The sequence below is a fragment of the Marmota flaviventris genome, chromosome 15 (assembly GCF_047511675.1).
Source record: "Marmota flaviventris isolate mMarFla1 chromosome 15, mMarFla1.hap1, whole genome shotgun sequence".
NCBI lineage: Eukaryota > Metazoa > Chordata > Mammalia > Rodentia > Sciuridae > Marmota > Marmota flaviventris.
The window spans coordinates 8568222-8591704 of record NC_092512.1 but is presented as its reverse complement, the minus strand read 5'-3'; the positions used below and the strand labels follow the sequence as shown (position 1 = coordinate 8591704).

Sequence of the window (23483 nt, the reverse complement as noted above, 5' to 3'; positions counted from 1 at the left end):
ATTGGGATGCCAAGCAGATATATATATATATATATATATATATATATATATATATATATATATATATATATGTCAAAGGGTGAGGGAGAGGAAAGTGCTGGAAGCAGGGACCTGGGTGTGGTGAGTAATCAGATATTTACAACCAGAAAAGAGAGGGTTAAATGGAAAGGAAGGACCCTTGGAGTTTTCAACTTTCCCAAGTCAAGAGAGGGAGAGGGCTGGGGAGAAGCAGTCCGTGAATTAGGAGGAAAACTTGAGAGTTGTGGAGTTGCGGCAGCCAAGAGAAGGAAGTGACTCAAGAAGGAGGAGGTGTTCCGCTGCAGGAAATCCTGCTGGCCGGTTGCCGGCACCCTGCAAGGAGACTCTTGGTTAGTTTGAGGCAGGAACCCAACCACATGACTGAGGAGAGAATCCCAGGTGAGCAAGGGAGGGGGACACGGTGTGAGGGACTTTGTTCTAGATCATAGAGATACTAGAGCATTTGGTGTGTTAACAGAGATAATCAGGAGAGAGGGGACAACTGAGGAGGCAGGGGGGCAGGAGAGAATGCAGAAGTAATGTCCTTAGAGATGAGGTTGAATGAGATCTATGCAAACAAGTGGGGACCTTGCTGATATGGATTAGAGTCACTTTTTCATAAAATGAAGAAATATAGAGAGGACATGGGGTGGTAGTTGGTATGGGTGGAAGTGGTTGTTGTGGGTGGCTGGTGTGAAGTAGCAACCAAAATCATAAGCTGAGAACAACGTGCAGGTGTGGAGAAGAGAATGTAGGCCCTCCCTACGAGAGAAGATGTGAAGCCGTCATTCTGTAAAGGACAAAGGACGATAGGATTGTAGAAACGTTTTTCATGCAGTTTGAGATCTGTCACCGTGGGCTGAAAGTCAGGGCAGCCTGCAAAATGGTGTGTTTTCCTCCCATACTCCTGAGGTACAGACCACTGCATGGACAAAGAAGTGAGTTAGTGAGGATCGGGCCTGGATCAGAGATGAGTGATGGGTGGTGGCAGGTGGAGGAGTGCAAAGAGCTCAGAGCATTTTCAAGGAAGTGGTTCCAGACGTGGACTATGGTCGCTGAGCTAGGTCAGGAGGAGAGTGAGGGTCTGTGTGGGGTGCCAGGATGAGAGGTTGGAAAGGTGAACAAGTAGCTCAAAGGTGTTGCAACGGGTACAGTTAGCAATGATTTTCATGTTGTCTGTGTGCCTTCCTTTCTTGCAGTGTGAATCTGAGATATTACAGTGTCTTCCCTATATTCTTGTGGTACCTGTGCAGATTGTCTGTACCTCATCTTGATGTTGTGCTCCCAGAACTTGCTGGTGTCCCTCACTGTATGCTATTGCATCTAAGGTTGGTGGCGGCAATAGCAGAGGTAACTTGAGATAACAGTGTTGGTGCCCCAAGATGGAAGCAATGTCTTACAGAGATGGGGCTGAAAGAGTGGGCCTCACACTCCCTTTGGGATGCCTGCTCTGAGATGCAGCTGCTTCTAGGCCCTGTCTGTCGTCAAAAAGTTAGGGGCTACTCCTTGGGAAGGCTATGGCTATGACTGCAGTGTCCCAAGATGGAAATGGGTTAGCTCAGGCTCCCAGATGGGGAGTGGGGGGGACAAACTCGGACCTACCCTGGACCTGGGTCCTGCGCAAGTTGGTGTGGACAGATCTGGACCGGCCTGGACTCCTGTGGTATCTGCTGGTCAGAAGATGAGTCCTGTGCTGGAGGCTGGGCTCTGGCCGGTGCCTGCCAGTGGAGGGGTGCACCTGGGCCTGGGTCCCACGTGGGCTGGTGTGGGCGGTCTAACAAAAACCATTTTAGAAGACGATTAATTTATCTGGAAGCTCATGGTTTCAGAATCCTCCACCATAGACAGCCAGCTCCATTGCTCTGGGTCTGAGGTGTGGCAGAACATCATGGTGGTATTGTGGTGGAGGAAACAGGCTCAGCGCATGGCTTCCAGGAAGCAGAAGGAGACTTCCCTCCCCATGGACAAACTATATACCCCAAAGTCATGACCCAATGACCCATCTCCTCCAGACACCTTACTGGCCTATAGTTACCACCCAGTTAAATCCCTGTCAGTGGATTAATATGATGATTACATTTAGGCTCTTGTAACCCAAATATTTAACCTCCTAACTTTCTTGCATTGTCTCACATATGAGCTTTTGAGGGGGTATCTCATATCTAAATCATAATAGGTGCTTTTCTTTCTAATGATATTGTATTTATGAAGTTATCAACATACTTGGGGTCTTTGAAAAACTCCTGGGTACTCAGAGATAAGTGAGACATTAAACATTAAAACATTAATGTTTGAATGAGGCTGATTATTTTTTAAAGAGTCATTTTAAAGAATGCTATAATAATGAGTTCAAATGGTAAAGGAACTGGGAGGGACATTACTTCCCTCTGCAATGAAGCTATACAGCTCTGAGGTAGCACAATTTTAGCTCTTTTTGTTGGGTGTGGTTAACTTAGATGTGATATTGAGTGTGCCTGGGTTTAAATTGTAGTTCTGCGATTTATAATAGAAGTCACCCAAAGAAAATTATTTCAACGTGAGAAAAGGGAACCCTTGCACACTGTTGGGTTGAAAATGTAAATTAGTAAAGCCATTATGGAAAACAATACAGATGTTCCTCAAAACATTGAAAATGGAGTCACCACATGGCCCAGCTATACCACTGTCATGTATATAATCAAAGGAAATGAAATCGGTATGGAAAAGAGACACCTGCATTCCTGGGCTTTTTGCAGCATTGTTTATAGTAGCCAAGAAATATAAACAACCTATGTGTCCATCAGCTGATGAGTGAATAAGGAAAATGTGGTACAGATACACCACAGAATACAATTCATTCACAGAAAAAGAGTGAAATCCTGTGATTTTGACAGCACGGATAGAACAGGAGATCATCATGTTAAGTGAAATAAGCCAGACCTAGAAAGACGAGCACAGCATCATCTCTCTCCTGGGTGGAATCTAACACAGGTTGATCTCACAGCATCTGAGATTAGGATGTTGGCCACCGGGATATTGGCACCAGGGGTGGGAGTCACAAATGAGAGACTGGATCAGTGGGTACTAAGTTACAGTTAGGTGGCAATAAGAAGTTCTGGGGTGCTAGTGCACACTGTGCCTTTTAAAAAGCTAGAAGAAAGGAGTTTGAATGTGTTCATCATAAATGATAAATGTTTGAGGAAATAGATAAGGTTAACCTGATTTGAACATCACACAGTGTACAAATGTATTAAAATATCTCATGGAACCCCATAAATATGAACAAATTCTATGGTTTTATGAATCAGTTAAAATTAATTTAAATAAAATATTCAAAAATTCAAGAAAGAGCTACTTAACTCCTCAAGCCTCAGTTTCTTCATTTGCATAATTATGTCCCCTTCTTGGGGATTCTGTGGGAATGCCTGGTGAGTGGCAGAAGAGAGGGTGACTTGCCCAAGCCTGGCCTCACTGTGAGAGGACCCCAAGACTCTGTGGCCAGAAGCCTGCCTGAGGTTGCAAAAATGAACAGGGTTGGGCACCTCCCAGTTCCTGGTTTTCGTAAATGACAATTTGCATTTGAATCTTCCAGGGTATGGAATTACAGAGTAGATTCTCATCAGGGGAAAAAGGATCTCTTCCATTTCACAAATCAAACCGTCATTCTTCTAGTTTTGAAGTACAGTTGATTTTCCAAGTTTAACACAGTGATGGAAAATTAAGTAAAACATCAGAGGCACTGTGGACTGTAGGGACCAACGTGCCACCCAGAGGCACTGATTTGGTTTCTCCAGCAGCCCAGGATCCTGTCACACCAGGGGCAGTAGGAAAGAGGGACCTCATAGACAAGGGTGAGGAAGCCAAACTTCTAAAGGACCCCGAGTGCACTTAGAGAGCATTGTCAGAAATGGGAGCTGGTGAAAAAAAAACCCAGCTCTGGGTCCCAGGAAACTGCCACCAGAGGCCCCTCACCCTAGGGACCACCTGCCCCGGAAGAGTCAGACTGAACTAGCACCAAGTGAGATTTAAGAAGGTTTTCTTAGAGTCATGTTGCGTTATTGCTTCTAAATTGAGCATTAAAACTCCACCCGGCCCAATTTAATCATAAGGAGAAAGGGTGAAGTGAAAGCATCTGCAGGGTCATCTAGCCAGCCGACTGCAGCTGGGGTCCAACAAACTTCTATTGCACTTCCTGGGAGTGTCGTGTTCCTCTAAGGACAGGAGGTCACTGGGCAGCCCCTGCTCTCCAGTGGCCCAGTCTCATGGGAAAAACAGATGTGAACAGAGAAGCTAACAGAGCTGTCTAAGAGATACAGGGCCATTCTGGCAGATGGAGTGAGGACAGTCAGAGAGCCAGGACTTGGAGGATGAGTAGGACTTGATCACATGGGAACAAGAAGGAGCAGCACTGGGAAGAAAGGAAGGGTGACCCACAGAGACCTTAAAAGGCTATAGCACTCGAGAGTGTGAGAAGGTAGGAGTGTGCCTGGTTGCAGGGTTGACCTCAAATCAGAGGCAAGACAGGGGCCGATGGACTGTTCTGAGGGACTGACTATGTCTTATTTGCTTCTTTTACAAACCCCACGTTAATGTCCAGTCCATATTAAACCTGTGATAAATGGATGATGAATGAATGATGCCCCAGTACATGAGTAGGGTGCCTGGCAGAAGGGAAGGGATCAGAGACAGAAGGGAGCTCTGAATGGAGCCTCCCCGGCAGCAGGGGAGAAGGCACCTTCTGGGCAGCAGGCCTTGCTGAGGAATGAATGCTTCACAGTCAGGCAATCCAGGGCAGGTCCCACCCTGCCAGGCATCCTGTATGTGGTCCTGGGCAGGGGGTGGAAGCCCTCAGAACTCTGTTCCTCTCTCTGTAATACAAGGGTAGCCATGCCAACTGCATCAGACAGACTCCTTTGATTACAAGAGTCAGAAAACCCCACTCCAAAGGACTTGGGCAAAATGGGGACATATTGGCTCACATAACCAAAATGCCTGGGTGTGGATTGGTCCAGGAGCACCAGGGAGTTTGCTACAATCCAGTTTTTCTCCATCTCTTACCCCTCCTTTCTGGGGGATGGCTTTGCTCTCAGAAGCAGCATGTGGGCAAGTGAGGGACTCAGCCTCCATCCCATATGGGACCTCATGTCACATACCAAGCAGCAAGGTGGGCTGATGGATGGATGCTTTGCAGTAAGTCAAGCCAGCTACCCAGGGGTCACTGTGTTTCACTCCCTGGAGCAAAGGGGGATCTTCTTCCAGGTCTTCAGGGCTTCACTCTCCTGGGCAGATGCTGTGATCCCTTTTGTGATGGTTAATTTTATGTCAACTTGCCTGGGCAAAGGGCTGCCCAGATAGCTGGTGAAGTCTTTCCTTGGTATATGGGCGATGGAATCTCAGGAAATAATTTGCATTTGAATCACTTAGTAAAGAAAAGCATGGTCTCTAAAGTGGGTGGGCTTCCTCCCCTCCATTGAAGGCCCAGGTAGAATAAGAAAGTGGAGGAAGGATAAACTCTCCCCTGGAGCTGGAACACCCATCTTCTCTGCCCTTGGACGTCAGGCCTCCGGGTTCTCAGGCCATCCAATCAGCTTGCAGATGGCCTATGGTGACCCATCCTGTGTATCTCTATAAAGCCTTTGGTTCTCCTCCTCTGGAGACCCCAATCTACTTATTACCCTTTCAAGGGCATGTCATTAGTACAGCTCTGAAGTCCCCATCCTTGAAGATTCTTTGCTTATGTCCTTGTGGGTGGCAATTTTCCTCTCCTCTTGTGGCTCCTCTAGGTCTCTTCTCCCTCTTCTGAGTTCTGTGAGACCCTTTTGCCCTTGATAACTCAAGATAACTGTTGGATACATAAAAATGTGAGAAAAATTAGCCCAGATTAGTGAAGCTGTTACATTGATAATGTGATTATACCCCATTCTAACTTATTCATTAAAAAATTAAGAAACTTACATCTGGAAACCCTTTGTTTTTCCCATCTCCCATGGCCATTTATATTTGGTAGATAATAAAATTATACAAACAACAGCTAAAAAAGGTAATTGTTGGAGGCATGTCTTGGGGATGTGTTACTTTTGTTAGTTATTTTATGAAGCTGAGGATGATGGTATATTATGAAACAATGCTCTACTCCCCTTCCTTCCTAAAATACAATTCTTGTAATAGCAAAACATTATTTTTGAATGTTGGATGAGTCCTATTTTCCATAGCACAAAAAACTACCAATAGTTTCAGGATTTCTTCCCCTTCCCAGATTCAAACCTTGTAGGAAAGAAAGCTACTCCCTTTCTTGCAGTGGGAACACAGGTCTGGGGCCTCATTTTCCTTGCTCTGAATCTGGTCCTGGGCTCACTGGTGATCCAGTCCCTGAGGCCAGTGAGACGTGCTGTATTGGATTGGCTTTTGCTTTGATTGCTTCTCCACTGGGAGCAGCAGTGAGGTCACCTTGCTGAATGACATAGACCCTGAGGATGGAATAGTGATTTTCCTACCAGCAGCTCAGAACGCTATTACTGAAGAAGTGAAAGGCTGCAGGACACACCGGCTGAGGTCCATGCACGTTACTGACCAGGATGACTTAAGATGACACACACAAAGGGCCAACATGGTATGCACCCAATAAAAAAGCCAAAAGTCTTTTTCACCAGTGCAGAGGCTGCTGTGATCCAACAACCAAGATACGCACTACATCCTGTCTCCGGCAGCTCATTATGTTGGAAAAGCATGGATTCTGGAGGGGCCTGTTTGAATTCTGGTCCCCCATTTTTCCCTGCTGGCTGTGTGTCTAGGTCAAGACACATGCCCTCTCTATGATACATGTTACCTATCACACACCTTGTGGGAATTCCACAAGTTAATACATGTCCGGAGTCTAGGACAGGACAGTGTCATGGGCAGGGCTCAGCCCTTGTGGACTACTCAGAGAAGGTCCATGGTCAATTACACAGCAAAAGACTCTGATCGCTGCCCACTAGAGAGAGAATTCCCAATGTGAGATTTGCAAAGTTGGGAGAAGATCACTTAAATATTCTACCTGCTTTTGTTATTGGGAAAGATAAAATATTTCCACATACATCATCTCAACTAATCTTAACTCAGAAGTGGAGAAGGTCAATCAATGAGCCCTGTCCTATAGGCCAGCCAACGTACACTCAGAGGATGCAAATCACTTTCCACCGCTTCAGAGTCAGGAACTCAACGTGATGGAAGATTCTCCTGGCCTGCATTTTCCAGAAAAGAGAGTCTGAGGAAAAGCCTAGCACAGCACTTCTTTTTTTATTTGTGCAGTTCCAGGGAAGCAAGACGGATGGAGAAAGGGAAGTGAGGCAGGAGAGGAGAGAAATAAAATTCACATCAGTGGATGGTGACTTCGCCATTACTCCTTACATAGTGACACAGCTTCAGAGAAGCCATATGAAGTTTAGGGACCATGGCAGGGAAGGGAGAAGAGTTTCTTCCTTAGCTCCTTGTTTGTTAGTCAACTTTCAAAGGCTGTGGACATCTGCAGGCATCCTCTGTCAGTCTTTGGAGAAGCTAGTTCCAAAATGCCTATGGGGTCATTCTCTCAGGAAGCCAATGGGAGCATAGCAGCAACCCCCCACCTGCCTTCCTGGACATGCAGGATGTCCTGGCTATGGGTAGCAAAACCAGGGGCATCTGACCTCCCCAGGGAGAAAGGCACAGGCCAGGATGGGAGAGGCACAGGACACGTCGGGCAAGATACTCTTGGCACAAGCATCCAGGGGTCCAGGTCAGCCAACCAGCCAGCATGGCCAGGTGGAGAGAAGGAGCACCAGTCTGGGAATGGACCAGTCCCCAAGACGGCAAGAGAACACTTGGCTCTGTTTTTAATAAAACCAGAACCTGCTTTCTAAAGGTATAGGGTTTTATGGATTGCAGAGATTTCCTTGAATATTTTTTGGTAACAACAGGAAGGCACAGCTGAGCGAGGCCAGGGAGGCACCTGGACTGATCCAGGACAGGCTCTAACACCAGAAATTCTAATCATAACACAAAAATCTCCCCCATCCCCAGAAATACATTTTCCAGGATCCCCATGTGGAGGAAACATGTTGCATTTCTTTCTGACGCTTTCCCTTTCTGGAAGCGAGAAGAGGAAACCCAGGAGATGGATGAGGCCTGAGCCCAGGAGTCAGGACGGAGCCTCACTATGTGGGGGCAGGTGCAGGTGCACACTTAGAAGCAAATGCAAGTTCACCTTCAAATGAGTGTGTTCCATGTGTTGGTATGAGGATGTAGGCTTGTACCTAAAGGAACTCGTGCACAGAGCAACTCTGCTGTGAGTGTACGGGTGCAGGTTTTTGCACAGACGTATCTGATTTGCACGTGTGGTGATTTGCACATGCATGTGTGCCTGAGCATGCACTGGAAGAGCATTCTCTCGGGTTTCTGCATGGGCGTAAAGCAGTCGTGTGTGCTGGTTAGCTATGTACAGCCTGCTCTGCCGCTTCTCTCCCTCCTGCTACCCTGGATGGAACTTTGCACTCCTTATTCAGGAACTCTTCATGCTACTGGATGCAAAACAGAGGGAGTGTCTTTCAATTCTAGGTCCCTTGGCTCTGCCTGAGAGAGTGAACTTCACTATTTTTTTGGGGGGGCAGGGTACCAGGGATTGAACCCAAGGTCTCTTAACCACCAAGCCAGGATTTTCTTCTCACAATGTGTTTGAAGTTATCATGGAATTAGTGATAAAGAATTGGTTAGCTGAAGTCATAAAATAATAACAACTTTGAACATAGGGTAAAGGTACAAAAAGAAAAACAATTGTTTTTTATAATTCATATTGAAACACTCAAACACACCAGCCCTTTTATATATTTTATTAGAACAGAGTCTCACTGAGTTGCTTAGGGCCTCCCTAAATTGCTAAAGCTGGGTTTTAAGTAGAGATCCTCCGGCCTCAGCCTCCCTAGTCACTGGGATTATAGGTATGTACCACCGTGCCCCGATGAACTTCATTATTCTTAACTTCATTACTAGCTTTGTCCTAAGGGAATGAGGAGGAATCGAAGCCCATGTCTAAAGCAAATGTTCAACTAGTTGGTTTTGCTGGGTCCTGACTGTCATGTGAGTGAGCAGGGCCAGCTGAGCCTTCCTCTCCCTCTGGAGGATGAACACTTGCAGAGGACACAGAGCTCCTGCCAGCTTCACTAATTGTGTGACCAGAGCTAGGATTGTCCCAGCACCTGCTCCAATTCACTTGGGTTCTGTCTGCCTGGTTTCCATGTCCCAGCTGCTCTTGGTCTGTCCTGTTCCCTGTCACTTGGTTCAATGCAGATCATGTCGAGACAAGTCGACACAGTCAGACAATGGAAAGCAAATCCTCCACACCCAGCCCCGTGTCCAGAGTGTGTGGCTCTGTGACTCAGGACTTTGCTGGCAACTGCTCTCTCTCTCAAATGGCACCTACCAGGGAGGGAGGGGCAGAGGCAGGCTCGGCCCGAGGGTAAAGATGCACTGCCACGTGTGGGCTTCAGAGGCCTCGTCCCATGGGCAGGACTGGAGCGTGCGTGGCCCCAGCAGGCGTCACCAGTGGAGGAAGGGGCTGTCCTGCCACCCTCACACCATCATCCCAGACCTCTTCTCACCTTGTAGAGATGAAACCTGGCGCCCATTAAGCATCTCCTGTTCCCCCTCCTCCCGCCCTAGGCAGCCACTGTTCCTCTTTCTGTCTGTGAGTTCTCCTCCTCCAGGTACCACACCTCCGTGGACGCAGACCGCATTTATCTTTTTGTGACCGTCTTGTTTCTCTCAGCACAATGTCCTCAAGTTTCAGCCGTGTAGTAGCATATCTCAGGATTTCCTTCCTTTTAAGAAATCAGTCGTATTCCTTTGTGTGCATATACTACCATTTTTATCCATTCAGTTAATAGATGGTGAGCTTCCTCCACCTTTTGGCAATTGTGGAAATGCTGCTGTGAACACGGCTGTTCAAGCATCTCCTGGGGATCCTGCTGCAATTCTTTCATGTATGTACCCAGAAGTAGAACCGATGGACCGTCTGTAAGTGCACAATTCTACATTTAAGTTTTTGAGAAGCTGCCATGTTTTTAACTTCCAGGAAGTTAAAGATTTATTCTAACAAAAACGACTATTGATGGAAACATGATCAGCCTCATGTTGTTTTCCATGGTAACTGCACTGGGTACACGCTCGCCAGCAGGCACAGGGCTCCAGATCTCTCCACGTCCTCACCCACACTTGTTATGTTCATTCATTTGTTTATTTTTAAGTTTACTTAGGTAGTGGCCATCCCGATGGGTGTAAGGTACTAGCCTGGGTTTCTAAACGTGGAGAGAAAGCCTGTGGGGTCGGGGTGGAGGGGCATGAGCAGGTCGACTGAAGGCTCCCTCACCCAGGTCCACCATCGAGGGGCCTCCGCCAGGACCAAAGGTGGGGGTGCAGAATGAACCCAGAATTGCTCCTCAGATACAGGGCCCAGGCCATAGAAGGGAGAAGGGGAGAGAATAATGGATTAATTTGCATTCTGTATTCAGTACGAAATCTGCACTGGGATGGTTAGGAGTCTGTCCTTCTGACTCTCAGGTCTCTTCTTCTTGGAGATTCTTGGACTCCCCACATTACTGGAACCACAGTCTGGATTACACCAGGGTCAGGTGCCTTTTCCCAGCCTCCTGTGACTCAGAAACCTTCCTGTTCTTTTGCAGCCACTTACTTGACACCTCCCAAATGCAGGTGTGGCTGGTGAAACCTGTGAGAGTCTTGGGCTAGAGGAAGAAAGCAGTTTACACAGGCCATGGAGTGCCCAGGGTCACACCCAGAAGCAGATGGTCAGCTCTTGGTGGTGGGTTGGAAGGAACCCAGGCCAGGGTGTCAGGAGACTCAGGACCAAGTCCAGCTGTGGAATCCAGGCAACCCCACCCCTGGCACCATTGACCTTAAAGTCACTTCAGTAACAAACATCCTTGCAAGGTCTACTGCCTGTGTCCCAGACAGGCCCCTCTCTGTCCTACTTATAGTCTCACCACATAAACACGCAATTTAAAAGGCAGCGAGTACCATTGGAAGGCAGGAAGGAGAGCCGCTGTCCCAGCCTGGAGATGGAGATCAAGGGAGGCGGAGGATGAAGAACCAATCACAGTGTTGGCTGTACTTTATGGTCTCGAAGAATCATCATGGTTGTCATTGCTCTCGTTGACGTTGATGGTGACAATGGTAATGTTGTGACGCCCAGGCCAGCTCTGCTCTCTCAGTCTGTCCCTGGCAGCACATTGCGAGTGCACAGCTGTAGTGTGAAATGCACGGATGGAACACACAGGGCACATCTCGTCAAGAGTTACCCCACGGCTCAGTGTGCCCACAGAGGACACACTCCATCAGAAGGGTCCCTACTACTCGCCCACTGCCAACTACAGGTGGCATCTCACCTCCATGCCATCGCACCATGACTGGCTTTGATGTGCCCTTCATCTGCCTTTCCTTGGCCCAGGAGAAGCCTCCTGGTGTGGCAGGGAGTGTCCTGGCACAGTCTGTGCCCTGGGTGGGAGCTCCCTGTTTGCTCATAGACAATCCCTACTTCTCTCTGGGTCTACTGGGTGTGGGGAAGGCAGGAGATTGGCCTAAACAGCCACCATTATGGGTGTAGTTTGCCTTTTTAAAAAATCTTACATTAGTTTATTTAATCTTCTTGGAAGACTTTGCCAGGAGAGTTGTGGGAAGAACATGGTCCTTGGCCTCAGATCCAGCTCCTTCTCTTCTGAGTTCCATCATGAAGCCTGTTCTCCTGGAGACTCAATTTTCTTAGCCATGAAAGGGACTCATCTTCCCTCTGAAATTGTTTAGATGGTTTGAATGCAGGGTGAGGCTGTCATGTTGTCACAGCTGGAGTTACCCGTGGTGGAATGGTGGTGGGGTGGTGGGGGTGGGTGGTCACCACCCAGTTGAAAGCTGCTCCAAGGTGCTTTCTGGGTTCAGTCAACCTCTATCTTCCAGAAGCCTTTCCAAGACACCTTAAGGCTTTGCATCCAACTGAACAATTTCACTTTTTTAACTTCCAGGAAGTTAAAGATTTATTCTAACAAAAACGACTATTGATGGAAACATGATCAGCCTCATTTGGAAACACCCTTTGCAGAAAGGCTGTCTGGTAGAAATATATTGTGAGTCATATATGTTCTTTGAAATTTCCTGGTAGCCTCGTTTTTAAAAAGTGAAAAGAAGCAGATGAAAATAATTTTACTCATATTTTTCCCATTCCAAATAGTAAAATTATTATCATTTCAATATACAATCAGTATAAAACTCTCAGTGCAGTAGTTTACATCCTTCCCTTTGCATTAAGCCCGTGACGTGCAGTGTGTGTTTTACACTCGTGATGCTTCTCAACTGGAGGCTAAATTTCCATGGCATTTGATCTACACTAAGATCTCATAAAAGTTGCAGTTGAAAAATAGATTCATAAACCTGATACATGGCTCCAAACATACTTAAAAGTGTTTCGGTGACATTGAATTAATGGGGGAATATTTTTCTCCATTTCAGTTTTTAGATTTAAGGTTAAATTATTTAAAATGAAAGAAAATGAGACACTCGTTTCTCTCCTGTATCTAGCTACAGGTCTCCACGGCCACAGGTGGCCCATAGCTCCCTACGTCAGCCCAGCCTTGGGGCCTGGGGCCACCCTTCAGAGGTCCTCAGCAATGACATCTTCATTGTTTGAAGTTGGTTTTACATTTTTGGACGAATGCAGGCACTCGCCCGGAATGTTGCCATTTTGGGGGAGATATTCAATAGAGTGCTTACGTTAGGAATGAGAACCAGTTTCTCTGAGAAGGGTGGTGCCTGCCTGGGCATCTTTTTGTAGCCATGAAGCCCATCTGGGTAAGCGAGTCCTGGTGTGTCAGCTTTACAATTGCTTGCATTGCTTACTAGTCACACCTGACATGGTAGCTGCTCTGACCCGGTGGGCCCGGACTCAGGAATGTCAGCGATATTGGTGAAAGCCAGGGCTGCAGACCCCTAAGATCTGCCAGGCAGCAGGAGGCAGGATCTCATTGGGGCTGCCAACTCCCACCCAGGTCCGTGCCCTCTGGGGGGGGGGGCTCCCAGCGCCTCGGCTGGCTGCTAGGCTGCAGGGAGTGGGGGCGGGGCCTTTGGCAGGACTGGACCTCTCCCTCTCCCCCACAATCATAGCAGTCCAGGGTGCCTCCAGGGTGCCTCCAGGGTGCCTGGTTTTATACTTTGCTTCCCGAAATGACATAAAAGCAGCTTTGCTTTTTAACCTTCTAACCCATAATAATAGCCTCAGCAGGTACAACATGGAACTACACCAAGAACGATTTTTAGTCCTCAAATCCATAGAGTTCCCCTGTTAGCTACTCGAACCCCAGGTGAGGCTTGTTGGTTGGTTTGCGATTGACTTTATCGTAGTGTGGGATTGTACAGGCACCAGGCGAACCCCAGCCCCACCGCGCACGGAGTTGATCTACCCTCCCCCTCTCCTTTCTCTCTTCCCTTCCTTCTATTCATTTAACCAACTTGTCTAAAGCACCCAATCCATGCTGGACACTGGGGTAGGTGCTGGAGCTCCTGAGACTAACGGGACGGGCGCCCTCCCTTCTCCAGGAGATGGAATCAGATATGTAAACACACAAATTCAGTTAAGTCTATACACACCAGGAATACCATCTCTGTCCGTTTACATGTCTCTACTCATTCCATTCACGCCATGCCTGGCCAGAGCTCAGGGTTTGAAGAGAAGGGCTCTGAATTCAAATACTGATGTTCTCACACATTTGTGGGTCCTTGGGCAAGTCACTTAACTCCTTTGGGCCTCAACCTCTGCATCTGTGAAGTGAGGGTAATAATACCTACTTCAAGACTGTTTTGAAGGTTAAATGAGATGATCCAGGTGAAACTTAGTGGAGCACCCGGAACATACCTGGTACTCCACCTGTGTGATGCCAGTGAGTCTCCTTCTTACTTCAGCCCTCAATCAGGTTCCCAGGGGTCTTTACTGTCATGCACACTGAAGCCCAAGGGGGAAAAGTGTCTGGCTCTTCACTCCAGTGTTCTTGTGCCAGTGCTGAGTCTCAGCCCCTTGAAGAATGAATGGGCCCTCACGCTGCCCTGGAGAATGCTCTCCAGGAGCACACAGCCTAGTGGGGAGCAGGGAAGACTCCCAGAGATGTCTGCTGGGGGGACATCTGAGAAAACCAGTGAGGTCAGGGGAAAGAGGACCAAGAGGGTAAAAAGATAAAATAGTGTCTAAGGCCAAAAACTCGCCAGTAACTAGAGACAAGGTAACATGGTGCCTGCAGATAACAGAAATCTATCATGGCTGGAGCGCGTGTGTGCCAGTGTGCACACCTACATGCGTATGTGTGTGTGTGTGTGTGTGTGTGTGTGAGCACATACTTGTGCATGTGCACCTGTGCTTGTGCGCACACACGTGTGTGTGTGTTGGGGTCGTCGATGACTGCAGGAGTGGGGGACGGTCAGTCACATAGGGCTGAGTTAAGATATCGTGTTTATTTGTAAAACATTGAAGGGATTTTACTTGATCATACAGGAATTTTAGGTGGGTCAGAGCAGCTGCTGGGTGAGGTCAGAAGAGGAGGACTGGAGGCCGGGAGAGCTGGAGGACGTTACTGCTAGGCAAACAGTGATGGTGGCGTGGTTCAGTGGCCGGGCAGTGAAGATGGAGAGCTGGGCAGAGTTGAAAGGACTCAGAGGGTGTGACTGAGTTCAGACCATGACTTCTGATCCACGGTCACTGGTCCAAATACCTGCAGAATGACCAGTTCCCTGAGTGGGACCCTGCTAAGTTGCTACGACAAATAACCTCCAGATTTCAGTGGTTTAACATAATTAGAATTTTTTTCCTTTGACACAAAGCCCCATGTGGTTGGGCGGGCGACTTTGATCCGAGCTCAGGTGACTCAGTAACTGGCCCCTGGGCCTGGGAGATTCTCTGCTGTCTTCTCCATGCGGCCATGGGATGACCAAAGGGAAAGGACACGGAAAACTGTGTTGGACATTTAGGGGGGTCACGTCTGGACCTGGTGTGGATCACAGATGCTATGTTTCACTCTTCAGAACTAGTTGTGTGGCTTGTGTTTGAAGATTCCAGAAGCTACAGTTTGATCGTGTGCACAGGAAGAAGCTGGATGTGGTGAATCTCCAGCCAGAGTCTGTCGTGCCGGGATAGAAGTTAGATAAACCAAAGGGGAGATTCACACCACCGATAGTCTTTTCCTCAACCCAGAATGTTCTAGGTCTCTCTCTCCATCATCAATACCTGCATCGCCAAAGGAATGTGGACAGAAAGTTGCATGTGTATGGAAGGCTGCCTCCTCCCCTGGCTCTGTGAGCGACCCGGTAGGTGGTACAGGGAATGGCAGCAGGGTGAAGCCGGGGGTCTTCAGTGTCAGCTGAATCCAGGTTCTCATGAGATACTAGGACTCTTATTCCTTGTCCTGCCACTCACTAAGCTGGTCCAGGCAAAAAATTGTTCATCGATTCCTAGTATGTGAATGGGGCTCCAAAGCCCCAGCCTTTTCTGAAAATGAGGACCCACAGTACAAGAGAAGGGCGACAGATGCGCACTTAGGGAGGTGCACAGAAGACAAAGCCCCCTGCTGGCCAGCAGGACAGGTGACTCTGAAGTTGAGCCCTTCCCTCTCTTTCCCCCTCACCCACATGGTGAGCTCCCTGCAGGGCCGGGCTCCTTATCTAAACCCATTCTCTAAAGGATTTGCTGTTTGAAGACCCTTTACCGTTTTAAGCTTCTGTTTTCTCATTTCTGAGTCGAATCTGAGGAATTCCAAGATGCTTTGGACTCCAATGTTCATGCCCCTGTAGGTGAATACTGAAAAGAAAAAGACTGAGGAAAATGGCAGAGAGTTCTTGCCCGTGTTTTTACCGAGGAGCACTTCAGAGACTTTGTCGTTTCCAGAAAGACCTGGGATCCAATATGTTGTTGAGCAAACCATGGTCTAGGAGTGCAGAGTCTGGCCCAAAGTGACTCATCTCATATGGCTGGGTCACTGCCACCTTACTACTGTGGCCCTCATCTGTCCTGGCAAGACCACGGGGGAGAAATGGTGGTCGCCCAGTTAAAGTGGACTCCTTCACTCCTCATGTGACAGCATCCTGGAGCCTCACTAGGATTCATCTAGAATCAGAGCTGTGGAAGGAACTAAGGAAACTGAGGGAATGTGAGTCGCTCTCTCTACCAAACACGCAGCAGGAGACACACTATTGAGGGTGGAAAGAAGTCACCCTGTTTTAGCCAGAGGGTAGAGTGGACACTGCCCATCCCTTCCCTCTTCCAGTAGAGCACACTGATTTTCTGGGAAAATGTTCCCCTTTCTCTGTGTGCCCCTATAGTTCCCTTAAGGTTGACCTATTCATTAGCCTCAGTCAAAAGCCAATCACCCTAATCAGGAGGATTGGTTTGAAGATGATCAAAGATATTTAAGACTGACAGAAGAAAACGTCTCTTCTGAGGTTATTCAGAAAAGAATCTTGTAGAGGAGGGCATCAGGTAAGAAAGTCAAGAAACTGTGTCCCAGGGACTTATTTATGACCCTGGTTCCTGCCATTCCTGAGCCGTGTGTGAACAATAGATCCTTCACTCCCCTCCTGGTTGAAGATGGAGCAAGCAGGCAGGGAAAGGGTCTGTCTTTTGCAACTGCAAAGACAGAGGATCTGAGATGCCTAAACTATGTGAGTAATGACAATCAGGTTGGGAGTAACACTTCTCTGACCCACTCTGAGGCACTCCACAAACAGTGTTCCCTTCTCTCCTAACAACGCACGAGAGATGTCATCATCAGCATCATGCAGTTGCAGTTGCTGAGGTTCTGTTACATTGAGTGCCTGGACCAAGTTCAAATTGCTTATTAGTAGTGTGTTGAGAGCCACAGCCGAAGGGGCCACAGCCGAAGGGGCCCCAGCAAACTTCCAGCTGCCAGCAAACTTCCAGCTGCCGGCTGATGATTGGCTCACAGCGCCCCAGCAACATCTAGCTGATTGGCTCCTCTGCTGTGATGCTCATTGGGCTGTTTCCCTGCCCTTTCAGGCCAAGGAGCTGCTCATTGGGGGACTTTTTTGGCTCTGCCCATGTGACCCAGCCAATCGGCCTCAAGAGCAGGAGGATTGTGGGAGGTGGAGAGAGAGGCTTGGGTTGGAGAGAGAGGCTTGTGGAAAGCCAGTGGTGGCAGTTGGGGCTCTGAGGGTTTTTCCTGAGAGGCTGTTTTGTTTGGCGTATGTGGTTCTAAAAATAAAGTTAGTTTCTTTTGACAAGTGGCTCCTGATTGTGCCCAGCCAGACTGCGGCAGTAGTGGAAGCAGGGATTCAAGCCCAGTTCTGCCTACACCAAAAGCTATGGGCTTTCACTCCATCACATGATCTCTCCTGAAAGAAAAGCCTGGATACACATGAGGACAAAGGAAAACCTGAGACCACCGTCTGTGTAGCTTTCCAAATCTCGAAGGATTCTCCATCAAGGACACAAACATCTGGGGAAGGGGCTATTGTTACAGGAAGGAAACAGCTAACAGAGGAGCAAAGAGCAGCCGCCTGGACAGGAGGAGCCAGCAGGAAGGCTGGTTTTGTGCCTAACTTGTTGTTGGGACTTTGGGGTGCAGCCGTGGAAATAAAATGCTACAAGGACGTGGCGAGTCCTGGCGACCTGAGGCTGTGGGTTTGGCTGAGCTTCTGAGAGGGGGCTTGAAAGCAGAGGCCAGAGAGTCTCCAGGTTTCTGCCTCTTGTTCCCTCCTGTCTCTGCTTGGCTGTCTTACCCCTTTCCTTCCTCTGTGGACGGGCTTCCTGTCTGCAGTTTCTGGGGTAGACGTGACTGTCCTTCCTGATGGGCAAGTTACGTGGACACCCATACCTCCAGGGGCCGACTTCCCTACCAATTCCCGGGTTTTGCCAACTCCAGACTTCTCTGGAGAAGGTAAGGGGTTGGCGTGGTGGGTCAGCTGTACTCAGTCCTGGGTCCTTACTGGGAAGGGGTGGGCAGGGAGCCACACCAGGCTATGGAAACAAATGCTTGTGGGGCAGGGCTCCTGATGTGCTACCTAGAGCCCCATCAGGTTTGGGAAACATGTCACCTCAGCTGGTGACAGCTCCCTATGGCACCACCTTGCTATGGCCATGCCTTCTATGAAGGGGAACTTTCTTACCCCAGATGGGGCATCTCCAAGATCCTCTCTAATTCCTTGGGTCTGGTCTAGGCCTGCTTTGGGCTTTGGAATAGCAGCTCAATTTCTCCCTCTCCTCCACTGTATATCCTGCCCCTCTGTCCTACAGAAACACTCTTGGATACTGTCCTGTCTGGAAATTTCTACCATCAGTTTCATGGAGAAACTGACTGACCCGTGGCAATTGGTTCCAAGAATTGTCTGAGGTCAAAGATACTGAGTTGAGATTCTGGGAATGGATAAACACTGCTTGTCTGGCCATGAGGACTCCATTCCTGGTGGGAGGTGGAGCCCAGATGCCCCAGTTCTGTGTACCGGGACAGTTTGGTGGTGAGCTGGATGGTTACAAGCAGAAGGTATTCATTAGCTGGTGCAGTATAGCAGGCATTTGTAAACATGGGGTAAGGACTAAATATAAGGACAGTGGGTTGAAGTGGCTATTATGAAGCTCAACTGAGACTCAGGAGAATGGAAATGAGAAGGCCAGAGTGATTAATTGGCAAGTATGAATTTAGCATGGAATTCAGGCACCCCCGGGTAGCACATAGAGAGGCTTCCATCTCCTGCAGCAGGAGAGTAGAGAAGGCTGAGGACTTAATTGTCAGAATTCTTGACCTCCAGAGGAGGCCACACTCCCACTCAGGGGGTCAGCTATGCCAGGGCCAAGGCTTGGCTGGGAAACAGCTGGGTTAAATGCCACTGAATCTTGAGTCTCCAGACTCCCCTGGCCCCTGAGCCACTCTGCCTATTAAGAGTTGGCATTCCTCTGCTTGAACATAAAACAGCAGGGCCTTGACCCTGCAAGGGAACATGAGCACCCCTCAGGACCCCTGCTCCCTGGAGGCTTCTGTCTAAACAGGGTCAGAAGAGCAAGCGATCTGCCCAAAGCAATTCGGTAGTGCTGCCAAGTTTCAGATCCAGGGATGTCTGCCTTCAAAGCTATTTGCATCCTGCTGTGTTTCCTATTTAACACAGATTTTTATAATTGATCTGTTGGCAAAGTGTCTAAATTAGCAGGCAGAGAAAAATCAGGCTTATAGACGGCAATTTCAGCACACAGCTGGAAACAGTTGGAATACTGTGTACAGAAGATGATGCTAGGTGTCATCCATCCATCCATCCATCCATCCATCCATCCATCCATCCATTCTTTGACTTGTTCATTTAACAAACTTGTATCGAGCTCTTGCTCTGTCAGTCCTGGGCCAGGTGAGGTGCTGGGAACAGAGCAAGGAATACCACTTAGTCCTGGGGGACAAAATGACATGAAAACAAGTAAGTGAAATAAATTATTTTAGGGTGACGAGCAACAGTTACAGCTTCCACTTCAAACCCATGAGAGTACCTGAGCATCATTTCTAAAGACAAAGCACGTTAGCGCTACTGTGCTCCAGGGTCAGGCACATGCTAGCAGAAATGGCAGAGAATAGGCAGTACCGTGGATAATGCTGTCCTCTTCTTGGGGTGAGCTAAAATATGTGTGCAGGCCCAAGGACCCTGAGACTGATGTGGCACCCCGTGTTTTGCTTGTGGAGTCAGGGGCAGATATGGCCACCTGACAACCCCTAGTCCAAGCAGCCCATGTTGACGTTTTCATTCTAACTTCCTCATTTGCAAGGATGTCCAGTGCCCACGAGGGTGAGACGCAGGACTCTGGGACTGAGACTTGAGCTATACGGTTGTACTGGGTGCTAGGAAACATGGGGGATGTGACACATGGGGATGTCGTCAACATTTCTGTTTCCTTTTCAGACATTGACACCTGCCCATCTACTCAGCAGGCACATGCCAGAGCCTCTAGTGGTGGGAAGTACCTGCATCAAGGGCCAACACCCTGGATTTCAGGTTCTGCAAGATGAGGGAGAAGAGGATTATAGGTAGAGAAGGAAGATGGAGAGAGACATCTAAGAATCCACTGACAGATGAGTAGGGAAGGCACCGTCTTTCATTCAGAACCCTCGGCCCTGAGTTGCCCAGAGGTGTTGGGATCTACTCAAGAACAAGTCACCGCGTCCCTGCACTGGTCATGCCTCCCACAGCCCACGTATTTCACAGAATGTTCCTGCTGCATTCTGTACCTGAATGGTCACCTGCTGCCCAAAGGGCCACCTGGACTCACTAAGCTGAGACATTCCCCATGTCCTGCTTAAAGGCCCTCTTCTATTTGGCTTCCTCCGACTTACCTGGCAGCAAGCCTCTCTGCCTCTGGGAGTTGTTTACTCTTTGGAAGAAGCTGTGTGTGGACGAAGGTGGAGCCTCACCCAGGGCTGAGCAGGAACTCCCAGCACAGAGCCTGGTGTTGGCCAGACTCGCCTCTGGCCACGTGGAAGTCATGACGGCTAGAAGGAATGAATGGGCGGTACTCTCACGATGTTTCTGCTCCAGGAAATCATGGCTCATCTGTAGCAGGGTTTCAGGAGAATGGCAGATGAGATTAGTGGGTGAGATCAGTGGTTCTCACCAGAGATGTTTACCAAAGGGACTGGGGGAGTTTTTTTTAGAAGATTGGCCCCACCTCAAATGCAGGACTAGGACTCCCTGAGTATATAATCCTCCAGGCAGGTAGCTCTACTGACCAGGTAGGTAGCTTGTATTAGGAATCAATCCCTCTTGAGTTCCTTCTGTTTGGGGCATTTAATGAATTATATTTTGCTCCGTTGATTTCATCATAAAAATACAAGGAAGCAGTGGATCCCCCTAAGAATGCTTCCTGGTCCCGAGGGGCTTCCCAAATTTGCCTCAGCAGGTGCAGATCCTCAAGATATTTTAAATTGACTGTTGTCCTTCTGTGATTTTCACTTGGCAGAGCTGACTCCCAGCTGCTCAGAAGCTTCTCCAGGTCAGGCACTTCTTCCTCATGCCCACTCCTCCTGAGGCCTAGTGAGCAATGACATTCCTAGTTCATGGTCAATGGGCCGCCATTTTGTTTGCTTCTTTGCCCACATTGAAATGCAATTGAATTCAGTTGCTGGCACTCATCTACTCAAAGTCCCCATCTTGGCCTTTAGAAATAGAACTGGGTGTGAACCAGTATTGCAATCAACTAAGGGCTCTGGAATAAATAAACCCAGGGCTCTGGAAAGGTTTTCAACCCAGAAGCTCCAGGCAAATGTGACAATCTTATTACCCACTGAAGAGGACATGCTATTTCCCGGGGCCTTCAAACATCACTGGGCAGTGGGGTGTAAGCAAAGGGAAGTGGGGAGCATTCTCTGAATGCTGTTCTGGGGCTTTCCTCCTTAAGCCCTGAGCAGAGGTCCTGATGCCTCCCCACACACAGGTGGAGACGCTGAAGCTCGGGACAGCCACATCGGCTCTCCTTACCAAGTCTTTCTGAGTGTGTCCACCTCTGAAATCCTGCCCAGGGAACCTGACTTTGTTATCTCCCTACATCAAACCCATTCTCTGGAGGAAAGGAAACTTATCCAGCCTCTCCTCCCATCAGCTCTGCCCATCTCCCTTCCTCACCCAGGAAGGAGGGAGTGATGGTCACCCATGCAGCTGCAATTCTTCCTCCACATATCTTTGTAGTCAGGGGTCAAATGCATCCTCATTCCCACTTCCCTTTGACCTCCTCCCTCTTTGATGGAGCTGGTGGGGAAGTGAATTCAGGGTCTACTGCATCCATCCAACCAATTTGCAGCCATCCCAGGCTCCATCTCCCTTCAACTTACCCAGGTGGTGGACTGAAGCTTTAGGTTCCAGGAGGTGCAGGAGGCCCACTTGGCCTCAGATAGCCCATCTGTGCAGTCACTGTCATATTCTGCATTGGCGATGAGTGACAAGGGTTCAACTTATTCATTAAATGGGATTTTTCCTCCTATCTGCTATTAGGCTTTGTGTCTCCATGTCCATTGGAATTCAGGGAGATTGACAGACTAGATCCAGGCAGTGCTGCATGTGTGGCCTTGTGCCACCAGAACAGCACTCAGTTTTAGCCTTAACAGCCATGCCAAGGAAGCACAGGTTGAGAGAAAAGGGCAGGGAAAATAGCAGCAAGGATACCAACGGCACCCACTTGCAGTGACGGACCTGCCAACATGTTCACACTCAACAAGTCTTGGGCCCAGCTCCACTCTGGGCACGTTCAAGAGCTTCTCATCTGGCTAGACTTTGTTCTAGTTGCAACCAAGAATGCATGGGTCCTTCTGGCACAAATTCACTGCTGAGTAGATCATAGTAATGATTGTTAGTATGACTTACAGGATGCTTAGCAGAGCTGCCCCAAGGGGGATGCCATGGATGGACCATGACTTTTGGTGGAACCCAAATTATAACAGGAGATGAGAGCTGGGAGCCAGTCTGTGAGTACAGGGAGAGGGATCCCCAAAAGACCTTGAGCTGGTGAATTTGGGTAAAACCTTAGGAAATGGTGTGGGTTGGGATGAAAGCAGGGGGACCCTGACTAAGTTGTCACTTTCCTGAGTTTCTGTGTTTCTTCTAATTCAGGAATAGTCATTCTTTCTCCACGAGTTTGACACAGGATAGTGCTCTTTGGTGGAACACCTATAGAGTATAAGCATTAAGAGGTGGGATATTTAAATCAGTAAGACACCATATCATCTCCAAGACCCAGCTCAGTCAGTGAGTTGTCACCCACGCTTGTGGTCACCTGAAGTTCAGGCTGTGAATGGAGATCTGAGTGTTGCAGAAGCCCACAAAAGCAGCACTTTCTTACCATCACACTTCACTTTTGCAAAGCACCAGCAGGTGGGGGTTGTCATTTTACAGAGGAGGCGCTGAGATGTGAAGTCATGCCCCTGAAGCCTCATAATCAGGGAGAGGCATAGTGAGACATTGGGCCAGTGTCCTCTTGGTTCCCACTTCTACCCTGTCCCTCTCGTGTGAATGCGCTGGGCTTCGGGCTGGTCCTACAGCATGTAATCAATGCATGTATTCTATCCCCTTCCTTCCTCTCTGGGCCTGTTTCCAGGTTTATAAAACAACAGAGTTGGGCTAGTTGGCCTCTGACACTTTGGAATTCACAGGTATGACTTGGGAAACTGTTGCCAAACCATCTGCCACTCCATTCCTGGTCTTCATGAAGCCCATTAAGAAAGGGACCCTCTTCCAAAACAGGTGAGCTAAGGCCTGGTCCTCACTTCTTCTAGGAGGATTCTGAAGAGTCAGGAGTAGGGAACCATTTCTGCAGAGAGGAAGACCATGTTTGGGATTGCTGAGGTCCTGAGGTATTGATTGAGAACAGTACACACTATATACATTTCCCAAGAAAGAGATAGAAGAAACCCCACACTGAATAGGAGCAGGCTGGTTCCATCATGGTGGACACT

At 48.5% G+C, this 23483-nt stretch overlaps 1 long non-coding RNA gene across 1 annotated transcript; it reads left to right on the top strand.

The window, feature by feature from the left end:
• Window positions 1–357: 357 nt before the first annotated feature.
• On the top strand, window positions 358–22015 carry LOC139702064 (uncharacterized). Its single transcript, XR_011704643.1, has 2 exons — window positions 358–417; window positions 19945–22015. It is a non-coding gene; the product is annotated as an uncharacterized lncRNA (long non-coding RNA).
• Window positions 22016–23483: the final 1468 nt, after the last annotated feature.